This window comes from Loxodonta africana, unplaced genomic scaffold (assembly GCF_030014295.1).
Source record: "Loxodonta africana isolate mLoxAfr1 unplaced genomic scaffold, mLoxAfr1.hap2 scaffold_119, whole genome shotgun sequence".
NCBI lineage: Eukaryota > Metazoa > Chordata > Mammalia > Proboscidea > Elephantidae > Loxodonta > Loxodonta africana.
In genome coordinates, this window is record NW_026974881.1 from 522,795 (window position 1) to 542,842 (window position 20,048).

The 20,048-nt window shown below is 44.5% G+C and overlaps 1 long non-coding RNA gene across 5 annotated transcripts in view; it reads right to left on the reverse strand.

The window, feature by feature from the left end:
* Positions 1 to 299: 299 nt before the first annotated feature.
* The window catches only part of LOC135229180 (uncharacterized), a 192,229-nt gene continuing 172,480 nt past the window's right edge, over positions 300 to 20,048 (reverse strand). For 2 of the 5 annotated variants that reach the window (XR_010319947.1, XR_010319945.1), the window contains exons 2-5: positions 15,087 to 15,234; positions 7,865 to 8,039; positions 4,781 to 4,821; positions 300 to 3,804 (exon numbers count right to left, since the gene is read on the reverse strand). This is a non-coding gene — a long non-coding RNA (uncharacterized LOC135229180). Of the gene's footprint in view, positions 3,805 to 4,780; positions 4,822 to 7,864; positions 8,040 to 15,086; positions 16,196 to 20,048 lie in introns of those variants that run through there. The other 3 variants (XR_010319946.1, XR_010319948.1, XR_010319944.1) reach the window with 3 other exon arrangements.

The window sequence follows — 20,048 nt, forward strand, 5'->3', positions numbered from 1 at the left end:
CACGACGTCCACTACTGGCCCTGGCATTTCGCCGGTGCCCCACTGAACGTGTGCTCCGGAGCCATGTTTCTCCACCCATCACTATCCTTCTGCCACCAGGGGATATGTGAGTGTGGGAGTCACCATTTGTCACTGGCAGCAGCGTCACAAGTCACTAGACTTCCAGGTACCCGCAGACCTAGGCTGCCTTCTGCCTCAGGCACAGTCCCGAATCCTTTATACCAGACGCTGACACCGGGCCACTGGCGGAAATTCATTTTGATCAACACAGAGGTCTGAGTGAGGGTCAGCAGGCCAGGTACGTGAAGTGAAGGCCAGGTGGGCAGGACTAAGGTTTCTTTGCCATCACCATGGAGAGAGTCTCCCCACCGGAAGAGTGGGCAGAGCTTATGATGGGCCTGGTGACAAGACTCAGCCAATGGCAGAGATCCAGTCCGCCAGGCAGATGACACAGGGTCCTCCATTGTGACCTAGGACACCTAGTGGCCACAGGATTTGAGCACACCCTGGGAAAGGCTATGCAGGCACAAGGGAGCCCCTGGAGTGGACTGCTTCACGGCATTGGCAGAGCAGGCCAGGGTCCAATTTTCCCACTTTCCTGAGGATATCAGTACGCAAGACATCCCCACTCAGCATCTCTTGCCTCTCTCTCTGTATGTGTTCATTCTCTGAAATCTCTTCCTTCTCTCCCTGAGTCACTTCACAGCTTGGAGTGCCTGATAGAGAGCCTAGAGACGAAAGAGCAAAGGGGGAAGGCCTCTGGCTCTACTGGTTGCCCATGGGCAGAGAAGATCTGCTAGTCTATCTGGAAGGTCTAGACAGTAGTGACTGATTGGGGAGCTACATCACGGGTGGACTCTGGCCAGGTGAAGCTTGCTGACATGTGGTAGCCTCTCCGGAGACTACTAATTCTGCTGATGACACTGTATGCAAATACCCGGTTGAGTGCCACGGGCAGAAAACATTGACACATACCTGCCAGAGGCCTGTCCTGGGTCTGAAGAGTCCACCCTGGTCTCCAGGGTCTCATCATGTCAGCACACACTTTGCCTGCACACATGGAATCTGCCTTTCTCCACGAATGCCTTCTCCTGCTAGGAAACACAGGATGGCACTCAGCCAAGGGAGAGAACACGCAAAGTCAACTGAAGCTCCCATTTTCAAGATTTTGCTTCTGCTGGGCCACAGCCCCCGGTGGCACACTGCATGCACGTCACTTCTCCAAACACAAGGCCGAAATCCGGGCATCCAGGGCCCCAGCAGTCCAGAGTCTGCGGGTGGCAGCATACTCTGCGGAAGGTGACACCTCTTTGCCACGTACAGGAGGGAGGCCTGGGCCCTTGACTGGCTCCGCTAGAGCTCCACGACCTCAGCTATTTTCCCTGACCTTTGGCCCGTGCCCTCATGAGTGTGTGATCTCTAGTTACACTTCTCCTCTGACCACTCTGAATCCGTCAACTGCGGATACCTGAGCGTGGACATCAACATCTATCGCTGGCTGCAGTGTCACAGGTCACTAGGTGTCTAGGCTCAGGCTGACCTTGGCTGTCTTCTGCCCACGCAAGGAGCCTAATACTTCCAAGGAAATGAGGATGCTTGGTCAGTGGCCGACATCCTTTCTTTCATGCACAGAGCGGTCTAGATGAGGGTAAAGAGGCCAGGTAGGCCAGGTGAAGGCCGAGTGCGGGGCCTAGGGCTTCTTTCCCAATCCTCATGGAGACAGCCACCAGAAGGCTGGGCGGAACTTCTGACGGGGACGAGTCACAAACACTGAGCCAATAGGAGAAGTCCAGCCTAACCAGCCCGTTCCGCAGAGCCCTCCATTGTACCCATGGACACACAACGGCCCCTCGTGTCTTTGGCCACAAAATCGAGGGCACCAGGGAATAATTTTACAGTAGCCAACCCCTGATGTGGACACGTTCGACACACTGGGACAGCAGGCAGGTACCTCTTTTACACTTACGCTAGGATATCAGTAGACAAGGCGCCCTTCCTCAGCATCTATGGCTCCTCTCTGGATGTGTTCATTCAGAGAAATCTCTTCCTTCTACCCCTGAGACACATCACAAGTATGAGGGGCCTGACAGAGAGCCTGGAGATGAAACGGGGGAGGCTTCTGGCTGGACCGCTTCCCGGTGGGTAGACAATAGCAGGTAGTCTCTCTGGAAGGTCTTAGCTTCTGTTGATTGACATGGGCAATACAGTAGGGGCGGACCCTGGCCAGGTGGAGCTTGTGGGCAGATGCAACCTCTCAGGCTACGAATAATTCCACTGCTGCTTTGTTTGGTGAAAACCTCCCCCGCCAACTCGGATGAGCAGAGAACATTGACCCACACCTGCCAGGGGCCTTTCCTGGGACTAAAGATCCCAACGTGGTCTCAACGTCGTCACCCTTTCGGCACACACCTTTCCTACACACATACTCCTGCCTTTCTCCGTCAGTGCCTTATCCTACTAGGAAACAAAGCATGCCACTGAAAAAGGCCAATGCTAGGGAAATTGAAGAGATGATGCCATTTTCCAAATTTTTGCTGTCTACATGTCCCCGCCTCCGGTGCAACGCAGCGTATGTGGACGGGCTCCAATGGCAAGGCCGAAATCCTGGCAGTCTGGCACTGCAGTCCAATGGTTTATGGACGTGGGGACACGGATGACCTGTTTGCCACATATAGGAGAAATCCTTGGGCCCTTCACTGGCTTGCAATTAAGCTCCACGACGTCCACTCCTTGCCCTGGCCTTTGGCTGGTGCCGCATTTAAAGTGTGCTCCGGAGCCATGTTTCTCCGCCCATCACTATCCTTCTGCCACCAGGGGATATGTGAGTGTGGGAGTCACCATCTGTCACTGGCAGCAGCGGCAGAAGTCACAAGACTTCCAGGTACCCACAGACCTAGGCTGCCTTCTGCCCCAGGCAAGGTCCCCAATCCTTTATCCCAGATGCTGACACCTGGCCACTGGCGGACATTCATTTTGATCAACACAGAGGTCTGAGTGAGGGTCAGCAGGCCAGGTAGGTGAAGTCAAGGCCAGGTGGGCGGAACTCAGGCTTCTTTGCCATCACCATGGAGACAGTCCCCCCACAGGAAGAGTGGGCAGAGCTTATGATGGGCCTGGTGACAAGACTCAGCCAATGGCAGAGATCCAGCCCAACAGGCAGATGACACAGGGCCCTCCATTGTGACCCAGGACACCTAGTGGCCACAGGATTTGAGCACACCCTGGGAAAGGCTATGCAGGCACAAGGGAGCCCCTGGTGCGGACTGCTTCAGGGCATTGTCATAGCAGGCCAGGGTCCAATTTTCCCACTTTCCTGAGGATATCAGTAGGCAAGACATCCCCACTCACCGTCTCTTGCCTGTCTCTCTGTATGTGTTCATTCTCTGAAATCTCTTCCTTCTCCTCCCAGGCACTTCACAGCTTGGAATGCCTGATAGAATGCCTAGAGACGAAAGAGCAAAGAGAGAAGGCCTCTGGCTCTACTGGTTGCCCATGGGCAGAGAAGATCTGCTAGTCTATCTGGAAGGTCTAGAGAGTAGTGATTGATTGGGGAGCTACATCCTGGGCGGACCTGGCCAGGTGAAGCTTGCTGACATGTGGCAGCCTCTCTGGAGACTACTAATTCCACTGATAACATTGTATGCAAATATCCGGGTGAGTGCCATGGGCAGAAAACATTGACATATACCTGCCAGAGGCCTATCCTGGGTCTGAAGAGTCCACCCCAGTCTCCAGCGACTCATCTCAGCACACACTTTGCCTGCACGCACGGAAACCGCCTCTCTCCACGAATGCCTTCACCTGCTAGGAAACACACGATGTCACTCAGCCAAAGGAGAGCACAGGCAAAGTCAACTGAAGCCCCCATTGTCAAGATTTTGCTTCTGCTGGGCCACAGCCCCCGGTGGCACACTGCATGCACGTCACTTCTCCGAAGACAAGGCCGAAATCCGGACAACCAGGGCCCCAGAAGTCCAGAGTCTGCAGAAGGCGGCACATGGATCGCCTCTTTGCCACATACAGGAGGGAGACCTGTGCCCTAGACTGGCTCCGCTAGAGCTCCACGACCTCAGCTATTTTCCCTGACCTTGGGCCCGTGCCCTCATGAGTGTGTGATCTCTAGTTACACTTCTCCTCCGACCACTCTGAATCCGCCACCTGCGGATACCTGAGCATGGAAATTAACACCTGTCACTCGCTGCAGTGTCACAGGTCACTAGGTGTCTAGGCTCAGGCTGACCTTGGCTGTCTTCTGCCCAGGCAACTAGCCTAAGCCTTCAAAGGAAATGAGGACACGTGGTCACTGGCCGACATCCTTTAACCAACACTGAGTCCCTGGTCAGCATCCTGGAGTCCTGGCAAGAAGAGCCAGGCACCTCCAGGAGCATCTGGAGGAGGAGACAGGGGCTGAAGAATCTACCACACCTACTGGTGCTGCTACACATGTGGGAGGCCTGGCTGCAGAGATTGCAGGCATGGCCTCAGGGTCAAAGGAGAAAGCACCTGAAGACGTGCTAGGACTCTTAGACTGAGAGAAGCAGGATGTCTGGACTGCAAAATATGCACCCTTCAGGGAAGAAGTTCATTCAAGCTTCTTAAACTCACCTCACCTGGAAAATCCATCCTCTTTTAGCCTTGTGCCCCTTCCACGCCCCCTCTAGTACAAAGAGAGATGCAGCCCTACGGCACCAGGGTGGAAGAAGCCCCAGGATAGCTGTCCGAAGACATGAGGCCCACTCAAAAGCTTCCCCCGCCAAGGAGAGAAGAGGACAAGACTTACCTGCAGATGAGGTCTCAGGGCCCTGAGAATGAGCATAATGTCTGTAAGGAAAGAGAAATAGGATTTCAGTGGGACATGGAAGTCTGAGAAAGAGCCTCTGCAAAGATAGCTCTAAGGGAGGTGTGATTGTGAAGGTGGGCTGGTCACTGAGTTCTTTGTAGTACAAGGTAGCAGACAGAAGCCAGACTCTGGGGGGAACCTGCCTGCCGGTGAGCAGTGGGCATAAAACCCTAAACCAATGAGAATCGAATCCCTTCCCAGCAGCTTCTGCACAGATCAGTGATGTTTGCTTGGTCTTTCTCTTTTCTGTGGTCTAACCTGATCTGTTCTGAGATCAGAGAGTTGGAATAGAAAAGCCTGACTGAGATGAAACGAGCAAAGAGAAGACAAGGCCTCCTAAATCTGGTGAAGACAGAACACAGATAACCAAAGGTGAGGATGGGAAGAAACAGATTGAGTTCCAAGTCCCATCCACAGTATCCCAGGGCCTGGAATCCCTGGAAGTGCCAGAGGTGTGTACTCCCTGGGAGATGCGACCCCAAGTGTCAGAGGAAGCCCTACGGAGCAAGGAAGGGAGGGCAGGGCCTCTAGGATGGGCACTTCCATACAGGCTGCCCATGTGAATTTCTCAGAGTGACCGTGACAGATCCTGAGAGGGACAGTTTGAGGCAAAGGAAAGTAAGTTTTCTGAAGAGGGGTGAATTCCGCCTTCTCCTGACAATGAAACAGAAATCCCGTCCTGCTCAGAGGTACTGAGTAGGAGGGATTGTGAATTCCCATCCTGCACAGAGGTTGGCTGGGAAGTTCGACTGTCTAAAGACAATGTGGCCAAAGTCTTCTTTATCTTTCAAAGATATATCTTTAACTTCCTGCAAATTCAATCCTGGATAAAAGCCTAGAATATACAAGTGTGGGTTTTTCAGGAGAGCAACAAGGGGAGAAGGTGATAGTGACATATCAGAGAAGGAGAACAATAGTCTAAGGGTCCCTGTGTTACTTAATGAATCACAGACAGTGTCAAGCATTCTTCCTTACCTGTAGACATGCAAATGCAGTAGATGTTTTAGCAATAACTGAATTAATCCTCACAGAATTCTTTTTGGCCATTTCCAGGTACAGAGACCAGAAGAATTCATTAGTTACAAGAGCAAGCAATAATTCGCTGGTCTGAATTTTGTTCAGTTTCTGTGTTTGCCCTTCACAAATGGATAAAAGTCTCTGAATCTGGCATTGAAGACAGTGTTTTCTCTATTGTTATGGATTGAATAGTGTCCCCCAAAATGTGTGTCAACCTGGCCAGGCCATGATTCCCAGTATTGTGTGGTTGTCCTGCATTTTGTGATCTGATGTGATTACTTATGTGTTGTAAATTCTAACCTCTGTGATGTTAATGAGGCGGGATTAGAGACAGTTAGGTTAATGAGGGAGGACACAATCTACAGGATAAGGGTGAGTCTTGAGTCAGTCTCTTTTGAGATACAAAGAGAAAAGTGAGCAGAAATGAGAGGGACCTCATACCACCAAGGAAGAAGTGCCTGGAGTGGAGCAGGTCCTTTTGACCCAGCGTCCACGCACTGAGAATTTCCTAGGCCAGGGGAAGATGGATGACAAGGACTTTCCCCCAGAGCCACAAAGAGAGAAAGCTTTCTCCTAGAGCTGGTGTCCTGACTTCAAACTTCTTGCTTCTTAAACTGTTAGAGAATAAGTTTCTGTTTGTTAAAGGCATCCACTTGTGGAATCTCTGCTATAGCCACACTAGATAACTAAAAAACACATATATAAAATAGTCAAAAAAAAAAAATGTTTCAAATACACACACATACACGTATGATGTTATTAAACTTTAAAAGATGTTACATTCTTATAACACATTTAACAACAGAGATTTGTATACAGAAGTTATAATAAGAGCCATCCCCACATAATTATATTGTACCTGCTCCCCCAAAGTGTCCAGTGTCCAAAGATACATATGTACCCTTTTACACACTTCTTTTTGCTTGGACACATGTAAGTACATTCATTTGTTTGTTTTTATGGAAATTAGGTCACATTCTACCCATGTTTTCCTCTGAATCACTCTTCACTTGACAATTTTTCATGGTTCCTCTAAATCAGCAGACATGGAAGAAGCACTCTTTTTGGTTCTTCTTATTTTTAACTCCCACCACTCTTCTGTCAGTTTGTTGTACTGTGGTGGCTTGCATGTTGCTGTGATGTTAGAAGCTATGCCACCGGTATTTCAAATACCACCAGGTTCACCCATGGTAGACTGGTTTGAGTGGAGCTCTGGATTTAGACAGACTAGGAAAAAGGACCTAGTGATCTATTTCTAAAAAAAACTGGCCAGTGAAATCTTACGAATAGTACTGGAACACTGTCTGACTGAATGACAGAGGATAACCCCTTAGGTTGGAAGGCACTCAAAATACAAGTGGGGAAGAGCTACCTCCTCAAAGTAGATCCCAGTTTAATGACGTTTCCTGATGGGCACAACTCATAATGAGAAGAAACTGATGCAAATATCCTTTAATAATCAGAATGTGGAATGAAGGAAGTATGAATCTAGGGAAATTGGAAGTCATCAAAAATGAAATGGAATGCATAAAGGTCAGTAATCCAAGGCATTAGTGAGCTGAAATAGCTTGGTTTTGGACATTTTAAAGTAGACAATGATATGTTCTACTATGCCAGGATTGAGATACTGAAGAGAACGGCATCATATTCATCGATAAAAAGAACATTTCAAGATCTTTTCTGAAGTAGAACACTACGAACAATAGGATAATATCCACAGGCCTACTAGGAAGACCAGTTAATAAGACTATTATTCAAATTTACACACAAATCATGAATGTGAAAGATGAAGAAGTTGAAGGTTTTTACCAAGTTCCGCAGTTTGAAACTGATCAAACGTGATGCATTAATCAATCAAGATGTACTGATAATTACGTAATTAGGATGCGAAGTTGAAAACAAAGCAGACAAATCAGCAGTTGGAAAATAAGGTATTGATGATAGAAATGACAATGAAGCTTACATGATAGAATTTGGCAAGACCAATGACTTATTCATTGCACATACCTTTCGTCAGGAACATAAATGGTGACTATACTCATGAACTATTCCAGGCAGAATAGATAGGAATCAAATTTGTGGAAGGTGATGATGGAGAAGGTCAATATCATGAGTCAGAATCAGGCCAGGGGCTGACCGCAGAACAGATGATCAGTTGCTCATATTCACGTTCAAGTAGAAGCTGAAGAAAATTAAAACAAGTCCATGAGTCAAAGTATGCCCTTGAGTATATCAAACCTGAATTTAGAGACCATCTCAAGAATAGATTTGATGCACTGCACACTAATGATCGAAGACTAGATTAGTTGTGGGATGATAGCAAGGACATCATATATGAAAAAAACAAAAAGTCATTAGAAAGACAGGAAAGAAAGAAAAGACCAAAGAGGATGTCACAAGAGACTCTGAATCTTGCTCTTGAATGTACAGTAGCTAAAGAGAATGGAAGGAAAAATAAAGTAAAAGAGCTCAACAGAATACCTGAAAGCGAAGCTGGAGAAGACAAAGTATGATAATAATAATGTGAACAGATCTGGAGTTAGAAAACCAAAAGGGAAGAAAACACCTGGCATTTCTCAAGCTGAAAGAACTGAAGGAAATATTCAAGCCTCTAGGTGCAATACTGAAGGAAGGATTCTATGGGGAAAATATCGAACAACACAGGAAACATCAAAAGAAGACGGAAGGAATACACAGACTCAATACACCAAAAAGAATTGGTCGACATTCAACCATTTCAGGAGGTAGCATTGGATCAAGAGCTGATGGTACTGAAGGAAGAACTCCAACCTGCACTGAAGGCATTGGCAAAAAACACGGCTCCAGGAACTGATGGAGTACCAAATGAGATGTTTCAACACAGGGACGCAGTGCTGGAGGCGCTCACTTGACTATTCCAATATATTTGGAAGACAGCTACCTGACCAAATGACTGAAAGAGATCTACATGTGTACCCATTTCAAAGAGAGGTGGTCCAACGCAATGCGGAAATTATCGAGCAATGTCATTAACATCCCACGCAAGAAAAATTTTGCTGAATATAATTTAAAAACAGTTGCAGCAGTACACAGATAGGCAACTACCAAAAATTCAAGCTGGATTCAGAGGAAGACATGGAATGTGGGATATCATTTCTGATGTCTGATGGATCTTGGCTGAAAGTAGAGAATATCAGTAAGATGTTTACCTATTTTTGTTTCCTATACAAGCACACTCAACTGTGTGGCTCATGACAAATTATGGATAGCTTAGCAAAGAATGGGAATTCCAGAACACTTAACTGTAGTCATGCGGAATATCTACGTAGACCAAGAGGCAGTCATTTGAGTAGGGCAAGGTGATACTCTGTGGTTTAAAATCAGAAAGTTATGTGTCATGGTGGTATCCTTTCACCATACTTACTCAATCTGTATGCTGAGCAAACATTCTGAGAAGCTGGTCTCGAAGAACAAGAACATGGCATTAGTTTTGGAGAAAGATTCACTAACAACCTATGATATGCAGCTGATACGACCTTGCTTGCTGAAAGTAAAGAGGACTTGAAGCAGTTGCTGATGAAGAGCAACCACTACAGCCTTCACTATGGATTACACCTCAACATAAAGAAAACAAAAATTCTCACAACTGGACCAGTAAGCAACACCATGATAAACAGAGAAAATACTGAAGTCATCAAGCATTTCATTTAACTTGAATCCATAATCAATGCCCACAGAAGCAGCAGTCAAGAATTCAAACAATGTATTGCATTGGGCAAATCTGTTGCAAAAGACCTCCTTAAAGTGTTGAGAAAGAAAGATGTCACTTTGAGGACTAAGGTGTGCCTGAGCAAAGCCATGATATTTTCTATCACCTCACATGCTTGAGCAAGTTAGACAATGAATACGGAAAACCGAAGAACTGATTCATTTAAAATATGGTGTTGGCAAAGAATACTGAATATACCATGGACTGCCAGAAGAATAAACAAAACCATCTTGGAAGAAGTACACCAAGAATGCACCTTAGAAGCAAGGATGGCGAGACTTCGTCTCACGTGCCTTGGACATATTTTCAGGAGGGACCTGTCCCAGGAGAGGCTCATCATGCTTGGAAAAGCTGAGGGTCAGAAAAAAAGAGGAAGGCGCTCAACAACATGAACTGACACAATGGCTGCAAGAATGGGCTCAAACATAGCAATGATTGTGAGGATGGTTCAGGATCAGGTGGTGTTTCATTCTGTTTTACACAGGATCGATGGCATCTAACAGCCACAACTAACATATGTATGCGTGTATGTGTGTGTGTATATATATATATACCCATTGCCATCGAGTCGTTTCCAACTCATAGTGACCCTACAGGACAAAGTAGAACTGCCCCACAGAGTTCCCAAGGAGCGCCTGGTGGATTCGAACTGCTAACCTTTTGGTTAGCAGCTATAGCTATTAACCATTATGCGACTAGGGTTTCCATATATATATATATATATATATATATATATATATATATATATATATATATTCTCTTCACTAGTTTTGCATCTCTAGAGATCCCAGGCTAAGACATGTGGTACCTACTGTGGTTCTAGAGGAACCAAATCTTAAGGATGAGTTTTCTGAATTGATTCTCAAGTCTGGCTAGTCTTAAAGGCACTGATGACTGTCTCCAGTAGTAAACAGGCTATTGCTAATCCATGGTGGGAGGTGACAATAGAAATACGCAAAATACTACTACCACTGGATCAAATATTTGTGAGAGACAAGGCTCTGCCTGATTACATATTTGATACTTTTCTATAATTTTGTCAGAATAAGAATAATAAGGAAGCTGCTTGGTTAGTCCTGCTTTTGCTAGCCACACTGGTGAATGAAAGAAATGGGCTCAAAGCTGAAGCACCACATACAAGATCTGAAAGCTGCCACTTGTGCCCAGAAAGAAAACCATATTTCTTATAGTAACAAGGCTAATGCTGCCAAAAATAAACTCAGATTCTTATCATAAGAGTGACTGAATTAAAGCGCTAGTTGAATATCCAGCCTCAAATGGTGTCTGAAGTTAGAGTGAGGGCACTGATTGGGAAGAAATGGGATCCTGAAACTCAGGATGAGGACATATGGGCAGACAGTCAGGAAGCGGGGGACAATGAACCTCCAATTTCTATTGAATCGCTCTTCCTAACAGAACCAGACCTCTTACTCCCATCTGAAGAGATTCTCTAACTCTGCCGCTAAGGCACCCTTCCCAGTAAAACAATTATCCCTTCCACCTCCATCTGATGAGATTACCCCAGCTGTGCCTGAAGTGTCTTGTTTGAGTTATCTCCTGGGGTGGTATCTGGGGCATTGCCTGGGGCATCACCTTAGGCAGATGTCTTATAAGACACGGCTGAACATCCCACTGCCACTGCCCATTTTTGCTTCTAGACCTATACCTAGACTTCAGTCCCAACAAGCCCCAAAAGGTGAACTATGAAGTGTGACCCAGGAGAAGGTATGCTAAACTCCAAAAGAACTACTTGATTTTTCTAATATATATATACAGAAACCTGGTGAATATGTGTGGGAATGGCTATTATGGGTGTGGGATAACGGTGCAAGCAACATAAAGGTGGATTAGTCTAAGTTTATTGATATAGACCCAGGAAGCATAGATTCTTCATTCAGTGTTTCAGCTTCAGAGGTTAGAAAAGGATCTCATAGTTTATTTGGTTGGTTTACTGAAGCATGGATTAAGTGGTGGCCTACAATAAATCAAGTGGAAATGGCAGATCTGCCATTGTATACTGTAGGAGAAGGTAACCAAAGGCTGAGGGAAACTGGCAGGTTAGAATGGATTTATTAGGCTGGACCCACAGACCCACACACGGAGTGCCCAGAGGGCTCTCTTTTTACCATAGCAGTGAGGTACAAATTTGTGCAGCAAGCCCCAGCATTATTGAAGACTTCTGTGGTTGCTATTTTATGTAAGTAAGAGTCCACAGTGAGAACTGCCCTAACTGAATTAAGACACCTAACTACAATGCAGTTGACTGGACCCCATGGTGGTAACAGCCAAGTGGTGGCACTCAATGAACAAAGACAAGGTGGGTGTGGTTACCATAACAGACAGTAGAGTCAAAGCAGTAATCAGAATAGTCTGCTCACATGGATTTATGGCAATGGCTACTTAGTCATAGTGTCCCTGGGAGTGAAAGAGCTGGGAAATGTACATCTCCTGGTACCTAGTGTCTTAGCTATCTAGTGCTCCTGTAACAGAAATACCACAAACGGATGACTTTAACAAAGAAAATTATTCCCTCACAGTCCAGGAGGCTTTATAAGTCCAAATTCAGGGTGCCAATTCCAGGGGAAGACTTTTTCTCTCTGTCACTCCTAGGGGAAGGTCTTTGTCACCAGTCTTCCCCTGGACAAGAAGGTTCTCAGCACAGGGATCCTAGGTCCAAAGGATGCACTGCTCCTGACACTTCTTTCTTGGTGGTACTGAGGTCCCCCGTCTCTCTGCTCTTTTCTCTTTTATATCTCAAAAGAGACTGACTTAAAACACAACTTAATCTTGTAGATTGAGCCCGGCCTCCTTAACATAACTGCTTCAAATTTTCGCTCATTAACATCATAGAGGTAGGATTTACAATACATTGGAAAATCACATCAGCTGACAAAATGGTGGATAATCGCACAATACTGGGAAGCATGGCCTAGTCAAGCTGATATATACATTTTGGGAAGACAGAGTTTAATCCATAACACCTAGTATGCAGCTATCGACCTGTTAATGCCTTTTTCTCCATACCCATTTGGAAGTATCACCAGAAACAGTGTGCCTTCTCTCTGACCTAAGTATATAAGGACGAAATAATATAGAGGAATCTCTGTTACATTTTCTCCATCTTACCGTTATTTGGCCTCATAGGCAGACCCAGTCACTTAATTGCACGGCAGAATGAAGAGATTAAAGCCCAACATTCTTGCCAGTGGACCAGGAAGGTAGCTGCTCAGACATCAGAGAGCCTCAGAGAGACAGAGACCAGGTGGCTCAAGAGAGGGATACCATAAAGTTGTTTTTCATACCCCCCTCCACTCCCATAGTTGCATATGCTTTCCTCTGACCCCAAGAAGTAGATCAATCCTTTGAGAACTGCATTATGGGTTAGAACACCAACAAGGTCCCAGACTGAGTGACACTCCCATAGATTACATCCAAATATCATTGCAAAGTCTTCAAAATCTGAACTGACATCTGAGCCACAGCATCCAGAAGTTGGGAAAGAACATGCAGCCTGAACATAACTGGGTCAAGTGATTGCTAAAACAAACAACATCAACATTTTCTGTAAGATTGAAGTAAGACATAGTCTTAGAATCATAGACAAAAACTTTAAAAAGCTACTTTAACCATGCTCAAAGAAGTAACAGTCACACCTTAGAAAAATAGAAAAATACATAGAAACCATTCACAAATGAAAATTTTAGACAGGAAAAATAGAGATAAAAAATTCACTTGACCAGCGGAATGCTGTTGACAGACAAAAGGATCAATGAGATGAAAATAGTTCAATTGAAAATATCCAATCTGAAAACAGAGGACAAATATTGAAAAAAAAATGAACAGAGCCTCAAAAAAATCCAAAAATACCTAACATTTATTTATTGGAATTCCATAAGGTGTAGAGAAAATATATAGTGTAGAAAAAAATATCTGAAGAAATACTGGCTCAACACTTTCCCAATTTGTTGAAAGACATAAACTTACAGATTCAAGAAGCTATGCAAACTCCAACAAGTTAAACTCACATAATTTTACACCCAAATGCCTCACTGTCAATTGTGGAATAACAAGGACCAAGAAAATATCTTCAAAGAAGCTAGAGAGAAAACAACTCATTTCACACAGGAGAAACCATTGGAATGACTCTGTATTCATCATCAGAAGCCATGGAGGCCAAAAGGCTGTGAAAACAACATTTTTTCAACACTGAAAGAAAAGAAACATTAACCCAGTGTTCTATAGGCTGTTATTTCCTTCATGAGTAAAGGAAAAATATTGACATTCTCAGGTGAAGGACGCTTAAGAGAATTCATCGCCACCAGACTTGTTCTAAATGAAACACTAAGGAAGTTCTTCAGGTGGTAGACTTGGAATTTCAGGAATTATGGAAAGCAACAAAGTCGAAAGTACCTTCTGAAGTTTGCCGTTCAGCCAAAGATTAGACAGGTCTATAAAACAAACAATAACACACGTGAAGAAAGTGTTTCTTAGTTCAATCGTGTGTATGAGACCAAAGGTGCAAAACCTGCCCAAAAGCACAGAAAAGAGGGCAGGATGGAACAGGAATCATGGCGGATGGGAACGGGGAACTGGAGCATAGAAGAGAATATTGACACATCATGAATATTGCCACCAATGTCACAAACCAATTGTGTATAAATGGCTGAACAAGAAAGTAATTTGCTTTGTAAAGTTTCAAATAAAGCACAATAAAAATTTTTTAAAAAGTGGTAGGTATCTGGGTAAACATATTACGCCAACCCTGCTGTCACTGCACAACATGGCGCAGGACTCCCCTCTTTGGATAGACTTGCTAGCCTATTGGAAACACTTTGGAATATACTCTTGGTGGCAAATTAGTATTAGAGAATGGGATTATTTTGAAAATATGAGATGTCTGTACTCATGTCTGGTGAATAAACTGGATAATAAAATTTTCAGAGCGAAATGAGATGTTCTAACAGAAAAATAGGCCTGAATTCCCACGTGGGCCATGAGCCTAATCTGAAGGCCTTTCCCAGAGAGGCATTTCAGGCACTTCTAGAGCAGCAGGAGCACTGGGGAATGCATGTATCAACCTCCCCCAGGGCCTTCTCTGAGGAGTAAGTACCTGCTTTAGTACTAAGCTTAAAAAAAAAAAAGCTTAGGGGTTCATAAATAGTCATTCTGCATAAGGTCTTCAGGTTCAAGTCTGTAATCCAGCTGGGATTCTGTGTGTGCTGCATCTCTGCATCAAAAGAACATGCTTCTAGAAGCAGAATGCCAGGAGAGAGGCGGTTGGGCAGTTGGGGGTGGGGGGTGCTGCGCAGACAGGGGTGCCCAAGGGAGGCACAATATAGTCATTCTGCAGCAGGTCTAGTCCTTCTGCATAAGAATTAGAATGCTTCTGTCAATGCATAATAGTTTACATGCAGGACATAAACAAAGTGACTGAAGGACAAAGTCAAATAGTAAACCAAGCCACTCCCTGTCAATCCTTACCTGAGAGGGTCTTCATGAAGACTTCCGGGGATGGAGAAGGACACAGTAAACGCTGATTTATTTTACCTCTTCCTTCCTCAAGAAACAGGAACTGGTGTTAAGACGTCAGGTGTCAAGCCCCAAACTCCTCTTCTGGTCTGTATTTAAGCTGTATAATAAAACTGGGATCAGGCAATCAGCCGTGAGCAGACAGACCCAGAGTATTCCCAGTGCCCCACATCTTTGAGCTCCAGTGAGATCCTGTTCTTAGTCACTAGATTAGCAGAGGAGCTGAAAGACTGAAATTCCGTGTTTTAAGGCAACTTGGGCTTCAAACAGTCACATATTGCTAAAGTCGTATTTCTCTGTGTTAATTTATGATCCTTAACTCAAATCTGGAGTTTGGAGCTCATTTTGATAACTCCTCATTAGTCTGCATAGACTAGAGTCTGCTCACAGTCAGTGATCACAATGGAGGAAACAAAGTCCCTAGCCCAGAGGAGGGACTGCTCCCCATATTTGGGGCAATGCCCCTGGGAAGCATCGGCGAGGTGCACTTTGGCCTCTGTGGCTTTGCCTTCTGCTCCTGGAATTGCACCCTGGGGGCCTCCATATGCAGACCCAGAGTCCGTGGGTGACCACAACTCCCCCGTTCTGGGTCATCGTCCGGACACACGTTGCGATATGCTTTCTGCCCTCCTTTCCAGCATAAGCGCTGCGATCACAAGTGGCAGAACCAGTTCTCAGGTCCAGACCCTAGACCTTGCCCTCCTTGGCCTTAGGCTTCCCTAGTCCTGGTGGAACCTGCAAGCCTGGCGGATGCGAGGTTAGCACCCGGCTGGGTGGGCTTGGGCCTGTCTCAAAAGGCTCATGGCGCACTCAGGTTCCTCCTCCTTGGAGCCTGTGGGCTTGCAGTGGGCAGCCCGGCATCTCGTGCCTCCCTTGGGAGCCCTCTCTGAGCAGCAGCTCCCCTCCCCCTCCCCCGCCAACCACCCAACAGTCGCACTGCCTGCTTTCTGCTTCTAGAAGCGTGTTCTTTTGATGTACACATGCAGCACACACAGAAGCTCAGTTGGATTACAGACTTGAACCTGAAACGCACAACTTTAAAACTACTAGACGGGGCGGGGAGGTTATTGGCAGTGAAAAAAGCAAAAAAAAAAAATAAGAAAGAGAACAATTACAAAAAAAGTATTAGAAGACTGTATCCTCACATTATGGACTCAAGAAAGTTGCGGATAAACAACCGCGTAGATAGCATACTGTTGTCTCTTTGCAAATAAGTCTTAAATGAGGGAATTTGGTACCGGGAAGAGTTGCAGAGCCTGACTTTGGGGAAATCTGGGATTGATGAATTGCCTTGCATGAGGCTACAAGCCCTGATAATCAATATTTGAAGATGAGATTCGAGCAACCTAGAACATGCATCAGAATTTTTTCTAAGTAAATTAGCACCAGAAGATGCCTTTAACCACTAAATAAAATGGGTCAGTAGTTCAAGATCTCCCTAAAAAGAAAACGGCAGACCTAGATCGTTTCCAGTCAGGTTCCAGCAAACATGCAAGAAACAGTCATTTTAATCTTGTACATAGTCAACAGAGATTAGAAAACCATGAGATACTCCCCTAACTTGATCCTTAAGGCTAGTTTAAAAATGATAACAAATTAGAGAAGGATGGTAGAAGAAGAGTTAGAGGACAAGCACACTCAGTAACTGAGATGCAAAACTCTACGTAAGATGCCAGCAAAGGAAATCCAGCAAAGTATAAACCACGTAACATGCCATGATCATGTAGGCATACAAATTTGAGTGAACGTTAAAGATTTAGTAATTTCATTCACCACATGCATAGGTGAAAGAAGAGAAGACATATGCTCACCTCAAGAGATGGGGGCAAAGCAGGTTGATAAAATCCAATCACATGGAGAGATAAGGACTAGGAGCAAATATGGAACAGAAAAGGAGTTCCCGAACGTGGAAAACTACAACTAGCATGATAGTTCATGGTGACGTGTGGGACATTCTCTTTAAAATTAATAAACAATAAAATAAGGGTGCTTCTATCATTACTTTTATTAAACATTGAACACCGGAAGTGTAAGCTAGTACAAAAAGAGAAAAAGTATAACTGCTATTCATAGATTATAGGACTGTCTCCATTGAAAACTGTAGAAAATACCGGAATTAATAGTAATCATAAATAAAAAATAAATTGAAATTTCAATGCATCAGCATCAAGCTGACTCTGTCATAGCTCTTAGGTGAAAGCAAAGGACACTGATAGGGAAAGAGCAGGTTCGGGTGGTCTAGACCAAGGAGGGAAGAAAATTATTCTGCACTGGGCTGAACTTATAAGAACGGGTCTTATGTGTGTTAGTTACCTAGTCCCTCCATAACAAAAAATAACACAACTGGATGGCTTTAAAGAACAGAAATTTATTTTCTCACAGTTTAGCAGGTGGTCGTTCGAATTCAGGGCATGGCTGTAGTGGGAGGTCCTTCCTTGTCTACCTCAGCTTCTAGTAGATGCCAGCAATCATTTGTGTTCCTGGCCTTCTAGAAGCATCTGTCTTCTTTGTCTGTCTTCCTTTTCACCTGTTTGAGTCTGTGTGTATTCTGCTCCTTTTATAACTAAGAAGAGTTAGGCTTAGGACCCACCCTACATTGGTATGACCTCATTCACATAATAAAAGCAGGCCCCCTCTTTCCTAACAAGGTCAGATTTACAGGTACAGGGGTTAGGATTTCCACAGACATTTTGGAGGGACACAATTCAATCCCTAACAGTCGACTTACCAGATATTCTGGATTGAGAGTACTCGCATGAACAGCTGAGAGTGGTTCCAATTCTTTGCTACATTCGTTGGCTGAAACTTGTCTCAATGGTCACCCAAAGGAATGCTAGAGCAATTTATTGTGTAGGACCTGGCCAACCATTCCTAATCAAGTCCATTGTGTGGAAAAACACACAATCCCATCACCAAAGCCTTGAGAAATTCATGGATAAGAAAAGAATGGTGGTTGGAACCAAGAATTGTTTCATAGCCTAGATAACATGGTACAGGTGTTAGATATTCACATGGAGATGTCAGGTAATAAAACTTCACCCCACATGGGGATGTCAAGGATAATACCAACAGCTAATGTTCATTGAGTACCTACACTGGTGCCAGGCACTCCTGTGCTTTTTCTTTCATGTTTGCTTTTCATGATGGCCATATGAGGAATGTATCATTATAATGCCTAAAGAGGTCAATACAGAGAGCTAGGCTCACATTTGAATATATGAGTCTGGACCCAGGAGGAGTTTGAATGGATGGAGGTATAAACCTCACGTCCTTAGCTACAAATAGACAGCAGTAAACTCACTGAGGCATCCTAGAGAGAGGGTGTCAATAGAGAGAGGAACAGGCACCAAGCCCAAGGGTACTCGGGTATCTAGAAGCCTGCCAGGTGAACAGCAGCCAACAAGCCTCTCTGAAGTCCAGTGTGGTTCCTGGAGGGTTGTCTGTCCTTGCTCTCAGCTGCATTTCCCCAGTGCCCCTCCCACCTGCACTGGGTTGTCCCCTTCATGAGGACAGGGGCAGTGTGTACCTTTCACCACTGTATCTGCATAACATAGACTACTTCTGGCCCATGGAATATACTGACTGAATGAAAAATAAACGATAAGTACGTAAAATCCTTCGTAGTTGATACCTTGGGATACATTAAGGAGCTTCATGAGTAAGAGGGAGAAAAACTGATCAGGGCTGCTTCTGAGACCATCTCTTAGGCGTAAAGAGTGTTAAACAATAATTAAACAAAGAGATTTAATGGCAGAGATGTATGTTAAAAAGATGTAAGTATACGTTGAAGATTACTAGAAACATGCACATTTATTATTGCAACTATAGTTCAAATTGTTAAAAAAAATATACTACATGCACACAGAATATTATAAAGTAATTTAATGCTCTCATTAAAAAAAACAAAAAAAATTATCATGAGAAAAGACTAATGATGAATGAAAATATCAGGATATAATATCCCTGTTAATATACATAAATGTGTGTGCTAATACACACATAAAACCAGTTGCCATTGAGTCAGTTCTGATTCATGATGACACCAGCGTGCCAGAGTAGAACTGTACTCCATAGGGGTTTCAATGGCTGAGTTTTCGGAAGTAGACTGCCAGACCTCTCTTTCATAGCAATTCTGGGTGGACCTGAACTCCAACTTTCTGTCAGCAGCTCAAGATATTAACCATTTGCACCAACCAGAGACTCTAACACACATACATGCCAATGTAAGTAAGATAACAGACATATCGGAACGTTAGTAATTTATTCTATGCATTACGTATGTTTTCTTGTTATTTATTGCATACTTTCCCATTGCTTCCAAGTTTTTGAGGAATAGAATGTACTTCTGGAAAAATTCATGAGAGATTTTTAAGTAATGAAATAATCAACAGAAACAGAATGAGTAAATCTGTGGCAAGGCAGCCCATGAACCCAAGATTACAGTAACACTGGTATGAAAAGCAGAATTGTGGAGTCCTGAAGCTCAGTGGTCCCATGCATGCATCAGGAAAGAGGGAAGAGCAAATAAACAAGGAGAAAATACAGTGAGCCAGAGGAGTGGGAGCCCTCTGTTGTGGGCACAGTTTTCTCATGAAACTTTAGATGGACACAATGGGTGGGATTATCCACTTCCATCACACAAACATTTTTATTACCCTTGATTTTAACGGAACTATGTTATAAAAACAAATGATAAAATAAAGTATAATAAAAGAATAAATCTCATAGTGGACTACTATCATTTTCCCCAGCCACTGAGGAGGGCAGGAAACACACACGGGAAAGAAGATGGAGCAGTGTGAAGAATCATGCTTAGTGAGGAGGGGAGTGTTTCTGAGACAGGCCTTACTTGCTACCACCTAGGGAAGCAGGCAGCCGTGCAGGACCAACTGGAAGAAATGGCACATTATTTCT